A 15,202-nucleotide genomic window follows, 5' to 3' on the forward strand; every position below is an offset into this window, starting at 1 on the left:
GGGAATGTGAAGAATAACATCCACAGTAATTACTGGTAGTTTTGATGTAAATCATAATAAAAAAATCCCTTAAGGCAAGTATTGCATTTCACATCAATTGATCGTATGCTGACTGTTGACTGCAGACTGCAAAATGGTTGGTTCAAATGGCTCTGAGCACTATGGGACTTAACATCTGAGGTCATCAGTCCACTAGAACTTAGAACTACTTAAACCTAACGAACCTAAGGACATCACACACATCCATGCCCGAGGCAGGATTCGAACCTGCGACCGTAGCGGTCGCGTGCTGACTGCAAGACAGCACAAACTCATCTGGACAGGAACTGGTTGACAAGGAGAAATTGATTTGGAAGAACGCTTGATCGTTTTATTCATACAACGACTTCAAAAAGGTAATTAAATCACAACAGCACATGTATTAATAATGCTCAGAAAACACATAACTCTCAGAGTTTCATAACATCAGAAAGTCAAACAAAACAAAATCAGTACAAATAACGAATCAGTGATAGGAAAAGTGATGAAATTAACATTTCTACTGTTTGTCTGAATTAATAGCAAACAGATTCTCTACCAATCCCCAAAACATACTCTCCTCATGAAGATACAAAGACTGGATTTCCATACGTGAAACATGCATCCATATCATGAAAGTTTCAGTAATTTTGCTATGTAGATTGAGAAAATTACCATGCGTAATCCATACCTCACTGAAAATTATTGAAAATATCATATTGCAAATGGACTCTTTCTGCACACAATCAAAATACATCTTAAAAAGCCTTCTATAGAAATAGTTTTCTCTCCTCATCACTGGATCTATTCGCATTAGTGTCATTCAGCACATCACATACCAGAACATTAGACTACATCACAGTCAACACTGCAGGAAGTGCACTTCAAAAATCTGCATATTACATACTCTGCAAACTGCTATCAGTTTTCTGCATATGTTACTTCCAGTGTGTTAAATCACGTAAATTTTCAGTTAATGATTCGCAACAACAACAGATTACATGTGCACATATAGATCCCACTGCACTCGCATCAGGATCGGAACAGTTTTTGCTGAAAGTGAAATTTTGTGAGTATAGAACACTGAATAACATCGTAGTATCTGTCATGCCAAATATTCCTCCATCTCATCTGAAAAAAGAGAACAACATTGTTACATGTACAATTTCTCTAACCATCCCTACTTTTGCATTGCTTATACATCATTTCACATGTTTAACACATTTAAATTCATACAAATTCAAACCAAGGAAACAAAAGGATTACATAAATACATGAATATAATGGCACATCTTAGTCATTCCAGTGGCATGTGCACAGACCCATCATCTATAATCAGCTTAACTTAATACAGCATAATACCAGACAAAATGTTCTATCTGCATAATCTAATATAGTAATAAATTGTACTAGTATATCTCAGAATCCGTGGCTAAAATAACACAATCATAAAGTGTCCATACGCATTGTCTCAGTAGATATAGTTATCATAATATATGGAGACATTCATTCTACCACTGTGAAACAAAACATCCATACAAAAACACTGATGTTGTTTCATCACATAATACTTATATCAAATCACACACTATTGCAAGGAAAAGAAAATTACTCAAAATACACTAAATCTTGCTGATCAGTCACTTCACTACACAAGTTACTTTCAACACTGAAGATTACCAAAGATTCTCAATGTCGAAAATGTGATTTGAAGTGTTTCACCTTTTATTTTACACTTTTACCAGTTCCTATCTCATTTTCAAAACAATTAGCGTTACTTCACAATAATTCAGGAGGAGAAGTTTCTTCATATACATCTGCCCTGTTCCATTTCTTCAGCCAGTATTTGTCTCCAAGTTAATTGTCATATAAATATCCCTGTGGTTGCTACCCTTCAGTTTTCATCAGCACCTTTGTACACCTATATATTACATATATGTTGTGGTCTCTCATATTCTCTAAAATAAATTCTAATTAGAATCCTTTCAAATGTACAGTCATGTTCACAGTTAATTAATGGAGCAGGCACCATATCCTCCACATCGTACAGTCAGATCATGCAGACTAAAAGACACCGAGCTGTGAGGTCAAAATTCATTTGTTGACATAAAAGGAATGAAACAGAACTTCATCCAGATGACTGTTTTGAATAGTGGAAATAGGAAATCAAATACTGAAAGTTGCAAATATGACAGCTTATTTTCAAGTTGTGTTTACAAAAAGATGACCTGCCAATGGAGCAGTCCATCAGTAGTGTATCGCCAAAATATTTCTGAAACACATCTAAAACAACATATCCAGTGGAATTATATATCCAATACAGTACAAAGTACTGCAATGTGAACGATATTATTTGTTTAGTAAACGAAACCGACACTGGATAAAACAAGTACACGGAGATATAAACACAGTTCAGCCAAAACACACAATTGAGTCTGAAGTATACAAAATTTCCTGGACATCACTGTATACAAAACCAACAAGTTTAAGAAGCAATAGATCCCTCCATGTCATAGATCAATTGAAATCAATGTTGCAGTACAGGTTAGAGACGTTTTAACTAGTTTTGGTTTTCTTAACAAGTTTAGCATACTTATCAACAAAGAGATAATTGCTGCAACTTAGAATTTAGTTGTCACACATAACAATCACTCTGATGGTCATTCAGGAAATATTACAATTCACTTCAAGAATTTTTATCATGAGTTTCAAAAATAGTACTTAGTCAGAAGATGTAGATGTAAAAACTTCTAAAATAAGTTTCCTTTCCTCATATCGAGAACGCTCTAAGAATATACCTGTCACTTACGATAACAGACAGCAGCGGAGAAAGGTCTTCTTCTCGTTGCATTACAGCTCAGCGTGGATCTTAGCCTGTTCAACAATTTTCCTCCATTCTGGCCTCTGCGAACCGATTTTCCGCTTCACTTAGACTCTAAGAGGTTTTGTATCTTCTTCCACATTGTCTACCCATCTTACTCTCTGTTTTCTTTCAGTTGTTCTAGATTCAGAAACCATTTTAGTCGTTCTTCGGGTACCCATCCTAAAGACATGTTCAAGTATCAGAAGTGATAATTTTAAGATAACTAAGTTATGAAGACGGTGTAAGTAGCTTCGTTAGTTTTCAGTGTAGACGCAAACCAATAAAGCCAATAAGATTATTTGTAATTTCATTTTCAACGCTGATTCTTTCAGAATGAGGTGTAAATAAAATTTCTTTGCTTGTTCAGTACTTTTGTTATCTTTTATCTGCCTAACAAACATGTTATCTTATACCTACAATATGTTATTTTTACAAACTAAATAAGACTTTGGCATAGACATGAAGCTCAACTTTTTGTTCTTTGTTAATAAAAATATACTTGTGCATAACGATTTGATGAATGATGTTCAATACATTTATTATTTCAATTCTTTTCATTTATTATCTCATTAATTCATTAAATCATAAATTACATAGTAGAATTTTATGTAGTTAAATAATAAACCTTAAGTACGCTGTTAGAGGCTTAATCCGAAAATTGCTCTAAAATGATTTATTCGCAGCTTAGTTATCCCGACATTTTTCGCGGGTTCAGTCCAGCTGTCTGTAGATTGCAAATACGGCGCTGATGGAGAGTGTCTTGTAAATGAAAATAAAACAAGCTTAAAAGAAAGTGCATAATTATGTCAAGAAGGGCTAGGGAGGTATATATATATATATATATATATATATATATATATATATATACTCCTGGAAATTGAAATAAGAACACCGTGAATTCATTGTCCCAGGAAGGGGAAACTTTATTGACACATTCCTGGGGTCAGATACATCACATGATCACACTGACAGAACCACAGGCACATAGACACAGGCAACAGAGCAAGCACAATGTCGGCACTAGTACAGTGTATATCCACCTTTCGCAGCAATGCAGGCTGCTATTCTCCCATGGAGACGATCGTAGAGATGCTGGATGTAGTCCTGTGGAACGGCTTGCCATGCCATTTCCACCTGGCGCCTCAGTTGGACCAGCGTTCGTGCTGGACGTGCAGACCGCGAGAGACGACGCTTCATCCAGTCCCAAACATGCTCAATGGGGGACAGATCCGGAGATCTTGCTGGCCAGGGTAGTTGACTTACACCTTCTAGAGCACGTTGGGTGGCACGGGATAAATGCGGACGTGCATTGTCCTGTTGGAACAGCAAGTTCCCTTGCCGGTCTAGGAATGGTAGAACGATGGGTTCGATGACGGTTTGGATCTACCGTGCACTATTCAGTGTCCCCTCGACGATCACCAGTGGTGTACGGCCAGTGTAGGAGATCGCTCCCCACACCATGATGCCGGGTGTTGGCCCTGTGTGCCTCGGTCGTATGCAGTCCTGATTGTGGCGCTCACCTGCACGGCGCCAAACACGCATACGACCATCATTGGCACCAAGGCAGAAGCGACTCTCATCGCTGAAGACGACACGTCTCCATTCGTCCCTCCATTCACGCCTGTCGCGACACCACTGGAGGCGGGCTGCACGATGTTGGGGCGTGAGCGGAAGACGGCCTAACGGTGTGCGGGACCGTAGCCCAGCTTCATGGAGACGGTTGCGAATGGTCCTCGCCGATACCCCAGGAGCAACAGTGTCCCTAATTTGCTGGGAAGTGGCGGTGCGGTCCCCTACGGCACTGCGTAGGATCCTACGGTCTTGGCGTGCATCCGTGCGTCGCTGCGGTCCGGTCCCAGGTCGACGGGCACGTGCACCTTCCGCCGACCACTGGCGACAACATCGATGTACTGTGGAGACCTCACGCCCCACGTGTTGAGCAATTCGGCGGTACGTCCACCCGGCCTCCCGCATGCACACTATACGCCCTCGCTCAAAGTCCGTCAACTGCACATACTGTTCACGTCCACGCTGTCGCGGCATGCTACCAGTGTTAAAGACTGCGATGGAGCTCCGTATGCCACGGCAAACTGGCTGACACTGACGGCGGCGGTGCACAAATGCTGCGCAGCTAGCGCCATTCGACGGCCAACACCGCGGTTCCTGGTGTGTCCGCTGTGCCGTGCGTGTGATCATTGCTTGTACAGCCCTCTCGCAGTGTCCGGAGCAAGTATGGTGGGTCTGACACACTGGTGTCAATGTGTTCTTTTTTCCATTTCCAGGAGTGTATATATATATATATATATATATATATATATATATATATATATATATATATATATATATATATGTGTGTGTGTGTGTGTGTGTGTGTGTGTGTGTGAGTGAGTGTGTAATAGATCATGAAACGAGACGCTGAATGCTCTTTGCTTTGGTTAGAAGTAAAACACTTGAAAAACATAGACAGACTGTAGCAAGAAAAAATTTCCTGAATAAAAGAAACGGCTTAACATATAATATAAATTTAACTGGCTGAAAGCCTTTTTGAAAATATTTGTTTGGTATGCAGCCTGGTATGTAAATTAAGCATGGACGACAAAACGGGAATAGGAGCTTTTGAAATGTGGTGCTACAGAAGAACTTAAGTTTGAATTGTTATGTCGTATAACTAATGGAGAGGTATTGAATCGTGTTGGGCGAACAGAGAATTACAGTAGTACTTCCCTAAAACAATCAGTAGGTTGACAGGACATGTCTTGAAGCATCAAGAAATCGTTAATTCGCTAAGCAATTGCAATATGTGTAGTTCTCATTTTCAGAGGGAGACCAAGCGTTGAATACCGAAGCCAGGATCAAATACTTGTAGAATGCGATAGTTACGATCACAACAACAATTGCTTCAGATTTGAACTTTGGGTACATTTTCTGTCTAATGATCTCACATCGTAACAACGCAGTGTGCTCTGTAGGAATGAACAGATCGATGAACGTCGCAAGAAATTATTCTCGCGGAGCACGAAAGATCGTCATGGGTCATTCTACATCTGCTTCCAGGTAAGTACATCACTGCGCGCTGGCGTGGATTCATTTCGGCAGGAAGGCACCGTAACACGTTCCGGCATCTCCTAGGGAAATTTTCTTGAACCCACTGCCACAAGTCGCCAGCGGAAATTTAAAAAGTACACATTTGTTAAATCACAAAGTAACTATAATTTGCCACTGCTCCGGCACCAGTAAAAGCGACGATGTTTGACACATTGTGACGTTCGCGTTCAATTCTGTTGCCTATTTGCAGTAATAAATATAACCTCAGATGAATTCAGTTGTAATACTGTATGAGACAGCAAGAACTAGTAAAGATCCAGAAGTAGTTTTATACTATAAAAGTTATTGTAACATACTGAGAAAAGTTGTGAGGAAATCAAGAAATATGTATGTCAGAGAAGAAATTAACAACTCTGGCCATAAAACAAAATCAGTATGGAATGTTGTTAGAAGGAAGACAGGAAAAGTAACCACTGGGGTAGGTAGTATTACTGTTAAAGAGAACGAGACCATCCTAACAAACAGTACACAAGTAGCTAATGTATTTAACAACCATTTCGTAAGTGTAGGAGAAAAAAATTAGTGAGAACAGTTCAAAAGAAAAAGCTAGGCAGTACATGGAAGAGCCTATTTTGAAAAAAATTAGTCAGATTAAGTTTCACCTAACAACCTCTTGTGAAATAAGTAAAATTATTAAATCTCTGAAAAATAAATGTTCTGTTGGAGTAGATGACATCTCTAATAACATATTAAAACAATGTGGAGAAATTACAGCTAATGTTCTGAGTCACATATGTAATGCATCACTAACTCAAGGTATTTTCCCAGACAGGTTAAAATATGCCACTGTCAGGCCTCCCTACAAAAAGGGTGACACCACAGATGTCAATAATTATCGGCCAGTATCCTTGCTTACAGCATTCTCAAAAATCTTTGAGAAAGTAATGTAATCAAGATTGGTTAGCCATCCCAACAGTAATGGGATACTTAGTAAATCACAGTTCGGATTTCAAAAATGCTGTTCCACTGATACAGTTTCACTGTCCACATAATAAAGTCTTTAAATAGTAAGATGTCACCAATAGGAATTTTCTGTGACTTCTCCAAAGGATTTGATGTGTGAACCACGACATTATGTTACAGAAATTACAATTCTATGGTATAAATGGTATAGCTTATGAGTGGTTTAAGTAATACCTACAGAACAGGAAGCAAAAAGTTTCCTTATATAGGTCAAGTGATTTAAATAAGTTTGCCACTTCATCTAACTGGGGTGAAATTACATTAGCTGTTCCATGTGGTTCAGTCTTGGGTCCCCTTCTGTTCTTGATGATGTGAATGACCTCCCTTCCTATCTGAAACAGGAAGCTGAACTGACACTGTTTGCTGATGATACAAGCATCATTATTAATCCAGTAAAAGAAAGTCAAATTCAAACTGATACAAATAAGATCTTTGGAAAAGTCATTAATTGGTTTTCTGCAAATGGGCTTGCTCTAAACTTTGAAAAAACACAGTACATACAATTTTCTACTGCAAAAAGTGCACTTCCTTCAATAAATATAACACATCAACAGAAGTCAGTAGACAGGGTAGAGCATACTAAGTTTTTGGGTGTACATATAGATGAGAATCTTAATTGGAAAATTCATATTTTGGATCTCCTAATGAGACTAGGTTCAGCAACTTCTGCGATCAGAATAATTGCCAATTTTGAGGATATAGAAATTAGGAAGCTAACATACTTTGCATACTTTCACTCTCTGATGTCATATGGAATAATATTTTGGGGTAACTCAACATTTAGACAAAATGTATTCACTGCTCAAAAGAAAGGGGCTAGAATAATGTGTGGGGTTCATAGTCGCACATCTTGCAGGCATCTTTTTAAAAGATTGGGAATTCTTACAACAACCTCACGCTACATCTACTCGCTAATGAAATTGGTTCTCAACAACATGGACCAGTTTAAAAACAACAGTGACATTTATGATTATAATACCAGAAAAAGAAAGACTTACACTATCCTTTGCTCAACCTATCTTTGGCACAGAAAGGGGCAAAATATGCTGCTATAAAAATTACCAGATGAAATAACGTGTCTGACAGACAGCAGTAATAGCTTCAAAACTAAATTGAAATCATATCTCCTTCACAACTCCATCTATAACATAGATGAATAGGAATAAATAAATCTGTAAATATAGTAGATGCATTTTGTGTCATTTAAGGGAATGGAGTAAATAATATAAATATTAATCTTTAACTCTGTATTGTAATATATATATATATATATATATATATATATTAATTTGTTTCATATGTGCATTTCTTGTGCACTTGAGACGTTCCTCATCATAACGGCTTCCGTTCCGTACTATTTATCAGTGGAACACGCAACCAACCAACTAACTAACTATACAACTCAACGAGTAGAAGGCAAGTGACATTTAAAGCATTTGCTACCTTTCTAGCTCTGTGTCCCATGTCACACCTAGTTTCTTTTTTCCTAACTTTTCCGGAAGTCGGAATTGTACCTGAGTTCGATGTGCTACGAATATCTTCATCGTCATTCATTGCTAAATGCTTTGTTAATTAATATTGGACTATTGGCGTCCACTAAAGTTTTTCCAGAGGGGGAGAGGCCGAGACCTTAAAACTCCCATTTTAGATATAAATTACTTGATCAGCTGACAGGTGACACAAAAAATTTATTACATTCCAGAGAATTGGTGGTTATCCACACGATATGTATATTTGTTATAACTCAATTATTAAAAGGTAAGCGCTACCTTCAAAGCAGACCTTTTTATGTTATTAAATTAATTATGGATGAGACTCATTTTTGAAGTTGACGATCTAATGTTTATTGGTACTGAATGCAAAAGTCTAAAGTAGGGTATAATCAGAAGTGGTAATACTGTTGGTTATAAACAAAAATTACCAGTCGTAAAGAGCTTTTGACAACTCTTTCTCGGAAGTGATAACGCAAAAACAAATTTTAATCCATAGCGTAGTGTAACGGCACCGCACGTGGCATTCTGTGAAACCAAACAATGCTCCAGGAAGCGCTGCGTTTAACTATTGTTAATTACGTTAAGGAGACAGTGACAGGGCATCTGATTCGACAATAGTTAGGAAGCTCCTCGTAACTAACTAGACAACAATACTTCGAAGATAAAGAGAGTCGGCACGGCAAAGAAGAGCTGCTTTTAGCGACTTCTTTCGATCCGTGGAACAGCTGTGATCATTCGTGCTGTTATAGACTTGTTTGAAAATTCTGTGATGAATAAAAACTTTGTACTCTAGATTCTGGGGGGGGGGGGGGGGGGGGGGGAAGTAGAGGGGGTCAGAGACCCTTTTGCACACCCACTCACCCTCCACTCGGCGGACGCCTATGATTGTCGTAACTTCGAGTGAACATCTACATCTCCATCAATACTGACATTACAGTACAGAGGCTTTTAGCAATTACCATGGCTAGTAGGAAGTAGTGAATCCGCTGCTATCACCATGAGAACGTCGTCCTATGGCATAACGTTTTCTTAGTTGGTCGAATCATCCAGAGGCTCCATTGGATTACTATTGGAGAACTAATATTGGTAGTAGTAACGTCCCTGCTCTTCCTTGACGAAGTTTAGTGTCACTAGAGTTGTCTGAAGTTGTCAAAAGAGTGACAGATTTGTTGTCCATTTATTCTATAAGAGCTCCAATTTTCCACTGGAACTGAAATTCCCCTCCTTTCAGCGCATATATCTACTTCATCACTGATGGCAGTATCTCCAGTTTGTCTCGTAGTGCTTATAGAATAGATACATCGCTGTTTAACAGTATTTGCATTAGATTCATAGTGGTGAAGAAGTTGTCAAATGCTGCCACAAAGTGTACAACAATACGAGAAACTTCGCTCATCACACAATAAAAAAAATAAGTTGATGGAAGTCGCATATACCGTATTTTACGGAATATAAGACGCTACGGACTTTAAGATGCACCTTAATTTTTAAGGTTGCCAAGCCAGACTAAAAAAAAATTCTTAGTTTATAAAATCGAACTTACCTTCTAAATCCCTGAAAATCGACATCTGAGCTTTCTTCTTCTTCTTCTTCTTCTTCCCCTTCGTCGTCATCGTTGCTCTCTTTTTATATAAGATGGTCTTCACTACCATCGAGAGAGTAACTTACAAGGCACTTCTTGAAAGATTTAGCGGTAATGCTTCTCTCATTCTAGTCCATGATTGTTTTATCCACTGACACACTTGTCGCTTTAAAACTCCCTTCGGCGTGCATTCATGTTGGGTTTCATCCATTATACATTTGTTCTATTCCCCTCTCTTACATACTTTAAATGGTTTATCTATCGAGACATCAAGAGGTAGAAATTTTGAAGTAAGTCCTGCCGGAATAATAGAAAGCTGTGAATTTCCATGTCTCAGTTTCTCTTTTACAGAATTTTTTGAATGCCTACTAAACTGATCTAGCACAAGAAGAGAACTCTTCTTTAGCAGAGCACCTTTCCTTTTCTCTCACTGTCTGTTAATCCATAATTTCATAACGGGCTCGTCCATTCAACCCTTGTAATGTCCGTGAATAACACCTGGCGGTATTTCAGAAGGTTTTGGCACTGTTTTTCGATTGAAAATGATCGTTGGATTAAGTTAAGAAGCGTCAGCACAAAACAAAAGCACAACAGTGTAGTGCATTTTTTCATGTCCGCTTGTTTTTAAGGTTACAGTTTTAGCACCTTTCATAGTAACAGTTCTGTTACTCGGAACGTCAAATGTCAGAGGAGCTCCGTTCACATCCTCTATTTGGGTTAGTTACACACTGGTTTTCTTTCAACTTTGAATAATATAGCGATGGAATGAACACTCTTGTGGCATTTTCGGAGATAGGCCTAATTCGGCTTTGGTTCGCATGACACTTCATAAACCTGCAGCACCAAACAACTCCACGCTTAAGCCTGTAGAGACGAGGACACATCCTGCGCCACTAAAGGTGCAATAAGATAGTACAACTTGGTGTTCCAAGCTATCTAGTAGCTGCGTTTATACGCACAATGGCTGGAGTTGGCGCAGCAGTATTTTAGAGAACAGCTAATGAACTATGAGTGGCAGCTGCTGCTTGTACAGTATTTATTGCAATAATATCTCGGCGACGAAGAAATTTACGTTGGCATAATAGAAGATGGTGGAGTAGACCTTGGATTTTAAGACGTGACGACGGCGGTCGGGAATTGCACAGTCTATTACACGATGAACTGAGGATGGAGGACAGGGAATCGTACAGCAATTTTCTGAGAATGGGAGGGATGGAATTCCTGACATTGCTTCGTTTAGTAGATCCAATAATAACGAAGCAAGACACAGTTATGTGAGAATGTATTTCAGCTTCAAATAGGTGAGTAAGTACCATGATATAAGACCAGTATTCTTAGACTGCTGCACATACAGTGCATGCTTGTAAGCTGTAACTAATTAAATAATTTTCTTAATGTTAGTTCTAACACTGAAGTTTCTAGCTACTGGAGAAAGCTACAGAAGCCAAATGTTTTCATTCAGAATACCTGGAGACACGATAGCCTCAATTATTTCTTACACGCGTTTACCAGTGCTTGAAAGATTCAAACATGAAGGCAGGTTGATTTTGTTAAATTTCACGAGAACATGAGTAAAATAAGTTAATGTAATAACACATTCAAATAAACTAAAGAGTACAGTATGGGAACCATTTTTGTTCAGATGTGTTAGTCTCAGCAAGAAACATATTTCGGGGTGGGGGTGTATTCTAGTGCCTCTGCCACAACTTTTTGGTTGACTGATTGACTGAGGGGATTTTATGGGACTAAATAGTGAGGTTAACAGTCCCGCGTTTCCAAAGTTACTTGTGGAAGAGAGGTGATTTCCTAGAAGTGGAGGATCGATTCAGAGGGGTCAATCCATAAAATGAGAAAATTAACACACATAGGAGAAGGTATAAAAGGGTACATCAAATCTAGAAACTGGGAAAACAGAACGATAAAAGAGTGGTGTTTGTGCGGGGGAGTAGTCAATGGCTCACAGACCGAAAAATCATGAAGAGAGGCCACAAACACAATCGCTCTACCCCTGCTCCAGGAGTACAGCAAAACTTTATAGCTGAACATAAAAACCACTGTTACGTAGGAATCGTCTGCTAATATTAAAGACAAAGAATCTGTAAGGCAGTACTTAATGCGAACGCCCAAAAGAAGGGGACATTCCACCAATACATGAGATACTGTCAGTCTGGCTTCAAAGCCACATTGTGGGAGTGGATCGTTACTCCACAGAAAAGAATGGTTGGGCTTGGTATGACCAATGCGTGGACTCATTTCGATAGGAGCAGAAGGAAAAGTGTCAAACTGCAATAGTGTCTTTGATTGTACAGAGTTTATTACTGAGAGTAATAGAGAAACAGATGTCATTCCACTTTTGAGCAAAGGGAGAATTGATGTAATTCCACATATCTGCACCTGGAATCATGAAAGGGAATGGCGGATAAGAATTGGCCTCGCTAGAAAAACGGTCAGCTAGTTCATTCCCTAGGATGCCCACATGACATGGGATCAACAGAAAGACAACTGAGAAGGCGACACGGCCAAGGGCAGAAAGAAGGACATGGATAGCCGATACCAAAGGGTGACTACAGTAGCATCGGTCTACAGGGTGATGTTTTTCCGTGTGTGCAAACTCTAGGGATTTATCGGTGAAGATACGGAACAAGAAAGGTCTAATGAACTTATGTCCGGAAATACATGGTTTCAGTGCTAGAGACCATTTATTCAATCATACATTGTTACAGAGACTGCGGTCTAATATACGCTGTATCATGCAGCCACAGTTCAGGGTGTGTTGTAAATGGTTTCCATGTGCCTCAACGCTTGCGTGTACGCGCCGTATCATGTTCTGTCTCTCACGTTCACATCGACCAGTGTGCATGCAAACAGAGTCAAAGGCAGTATGAATACGCTGCTCAAGTGTCTCCACATCTGGAGTGGACTCTACATGCACGATACTTTTGAGATGGCCCCACAACCAGAAATTGCACCGGTTTAGATCCAGTGAAGAGCAGGCCATGCAGTTGGACCCCCTTCTTCCGATCCATCGACCAGGGAAGACATGACAGAGTCATCCGAATGTTAATGGCGAAGTAGGCTGGAGCACTATCATGTGGCAGCCACATAATCCTCGAATCATCAATAACCCTTCTTCCAGCAGGGAAGGCAAAGTCACCCACAAGGAACGCCGATAGTTCCAGCCTGTTAGGCGGGGTGGAAAGAAGACTGGTCCCAAAATATATTAGTCAATTATCCTGGCCCACACATTCCAGCTGCTCCGATGCTGATGATTCGCTGTCACTATACAATGGGCTTTCTGCATACTGTCCCACAGATGGTTGTTATGAAAATTAAAGATACATTCCGCATAAAGGTGGCCTCATCTGTGTGTAGGATGGATGAACAAATCCCCAAATCGGGGTTGCCTGGTGAAGAAACCAGTGGCAAAATAGCTCCCAATGTGGAAATCCGTCGCTAGTAAGCCCTGCACACGCTTTAACTGATAACGGAAGTAACAATTGTCACGGACAATGTTGCACATGGTCGTCTAGCTTACTCTATACTGGCGGGACAACTGCCTGGTGCTGACACGGCGGTCGCCTTCCACAGTGTTTATCACATTTCCGCCAAGTCTGGTGTGTGAACATTTCTGGTACGTCCTTCAAGACTTCCTGCTTGTTCAAACGACCATGTCTAAGAAAAAGGGTGAGGCAGTGTTGCAAACCTTGAATGCTGTGCTTGTTGTCGTCGGGGATAGGTTTCTTGATACAACCTTGCTGCCCACTGCCCATTGTCATTAGCCTTTCTGTAAGAAAACACGGTGTCTGTAAGCTCTCGATTCGAGTATGGAACCTTTGTTTACAACGCTGCATCACAATCAGTAAAAGATGAGTCAGCAAGAGCAGTGAATTGGGCACAACACAGTCAATTAATATTGCAAGAGAGGGCTCTTGAGGAACAGTACCACCCTCTAACAGGAAACCATGCATACTGCAGCTATGGCTGCATAGTACAGTGCATATTAGACTGCAGTCTCTGTAACAAAGTGTGATTGAATAAATGGTCTTTAGCATGGAAATCATGCATTTCCGGACATAAGGTCAATAGACCTTTTTTGTTTCGTATCCTTTCGTCGATCAATCCCTAGAGTTTGTTCATGACGGAAAAAACACCCCGTATAGCCTGCAGGCTGCTTATTGAGTCGGTACATACTAAAACACTGTAGAGGGAGGAGTAAACAATGAAGGGCCCTGTTAATGGATAGGAGCTCTTCTGTGAACGCACTACATGAACCCCATAGTAAATGGTATTCCATGCCAGTAGGAGATGTGAAAGCGTATCCTGTCTCTTATATCGTATTAGAGCCATCAGTATAGAAGATGGTAGAACCTCGGAACTCTGCAAGGATGGAACATACAAGGTGCTAGAGTCCAAAGGGGCGACAGAGACCTTAGGATCCTGAATAGGTCGGTCCTAATCCGCTGTCTTGGCACCATCCAATGGAACGGGGTAATGCGGGAGGAATTACACAGGATACATTCCAGTGAGTGGAGGTGGATATCCCGACAGAGGCAAGTGAGAAGTGTTCCAACTGGCAATTCCACCCAGGGGTGTGTATCAGGAAGGAGACATTCCTCACTTGCAAAGAAGATAGGGTAAATGGGATGGTCAGAGAATCAGCGAATGGCGATTGCGTAAGAACCAAAAGTCGGCCCCATCGGATTTGTAGAGGGGGAAACCCCACGTCTTCGAGGAGACTGTCAACGAGCACCAATAGCTAGATGCACTCCACAATGATGAACAGCGCTGAGTAGTTTCAGAGTGGAAGGAGCTGCTGAGCCATAAACCTGACTACCATAATCTAGTCTGGACAAAACAAGAGCACATACAGATGGAGAAGGGTAGCATGGTCTGCACCCCAATATGTGCGGGCCAGGAGGCAGAGAGCATTAAGCTTCGGCATGCATGGGGTCTCAAGGTGGAGTATAAGCAGTAGCCACGTCAGCTTTTTATCAAAACGCCCAATAAACGGGACTGCTACATTATCTAGGCGCTGGTCGTCTAAAGCTGTGGATCGGTGTGTACTGTGTGTCGATGGCAAAAATGCACAACCGGCGTTGTGGAGGGAGAAAATTGGAAACCATAGGAGAGGGCCCTCACAGAGGCCCATCCGATGGTGCCTTGGAGCTGGCATTCAGC

The 15,202-nt window shown here is 40.4% G+C and overlaps 1 long non-coding RNA gene across 1 annotated transcript in view; it reads right to left on the reverse strand.

The window, feature by feature from the left end:
- Window positions 1-564: 564 nt before the first annotated feature.
- The window catches only part of LOC124796386, a 102,641-nt gene continuing 88,003 nt past the window's right edge, over window positions 565-15,202 (reverse strand). The window contains exons 2-3 of the long non-coding RNA XR_007016756.1: window positions 2,828-3,061; window positions 565-1,149 (exon numbers count right to left, since the gene is read on the reverse strand). This is a non-coding gene — a long non-coding RNA (uncharacterized LOC124796386). The remainder of the gene's footprint in view (window positions 1,150-2,827; window positions 3,062-15,202) is intronic.

The sequence above is a fragment of the Schistocerca piceifrons genome, chromosome 4, assembly GCF_021461385.2.
Source record: "Schistocerca piceifrons isolate TAMUIC-IGC-003096 chromosome 4, iqSchPice1.1, whole genome shotgun sequence".
Classification (NCBI taxonomy): domain Eukaryota; kingdom Metazoa; phylum Arthropoda; class Insecta; order Orthoptera; family Acrididae; genus Schistocerca; species Schistocerca piceifrons.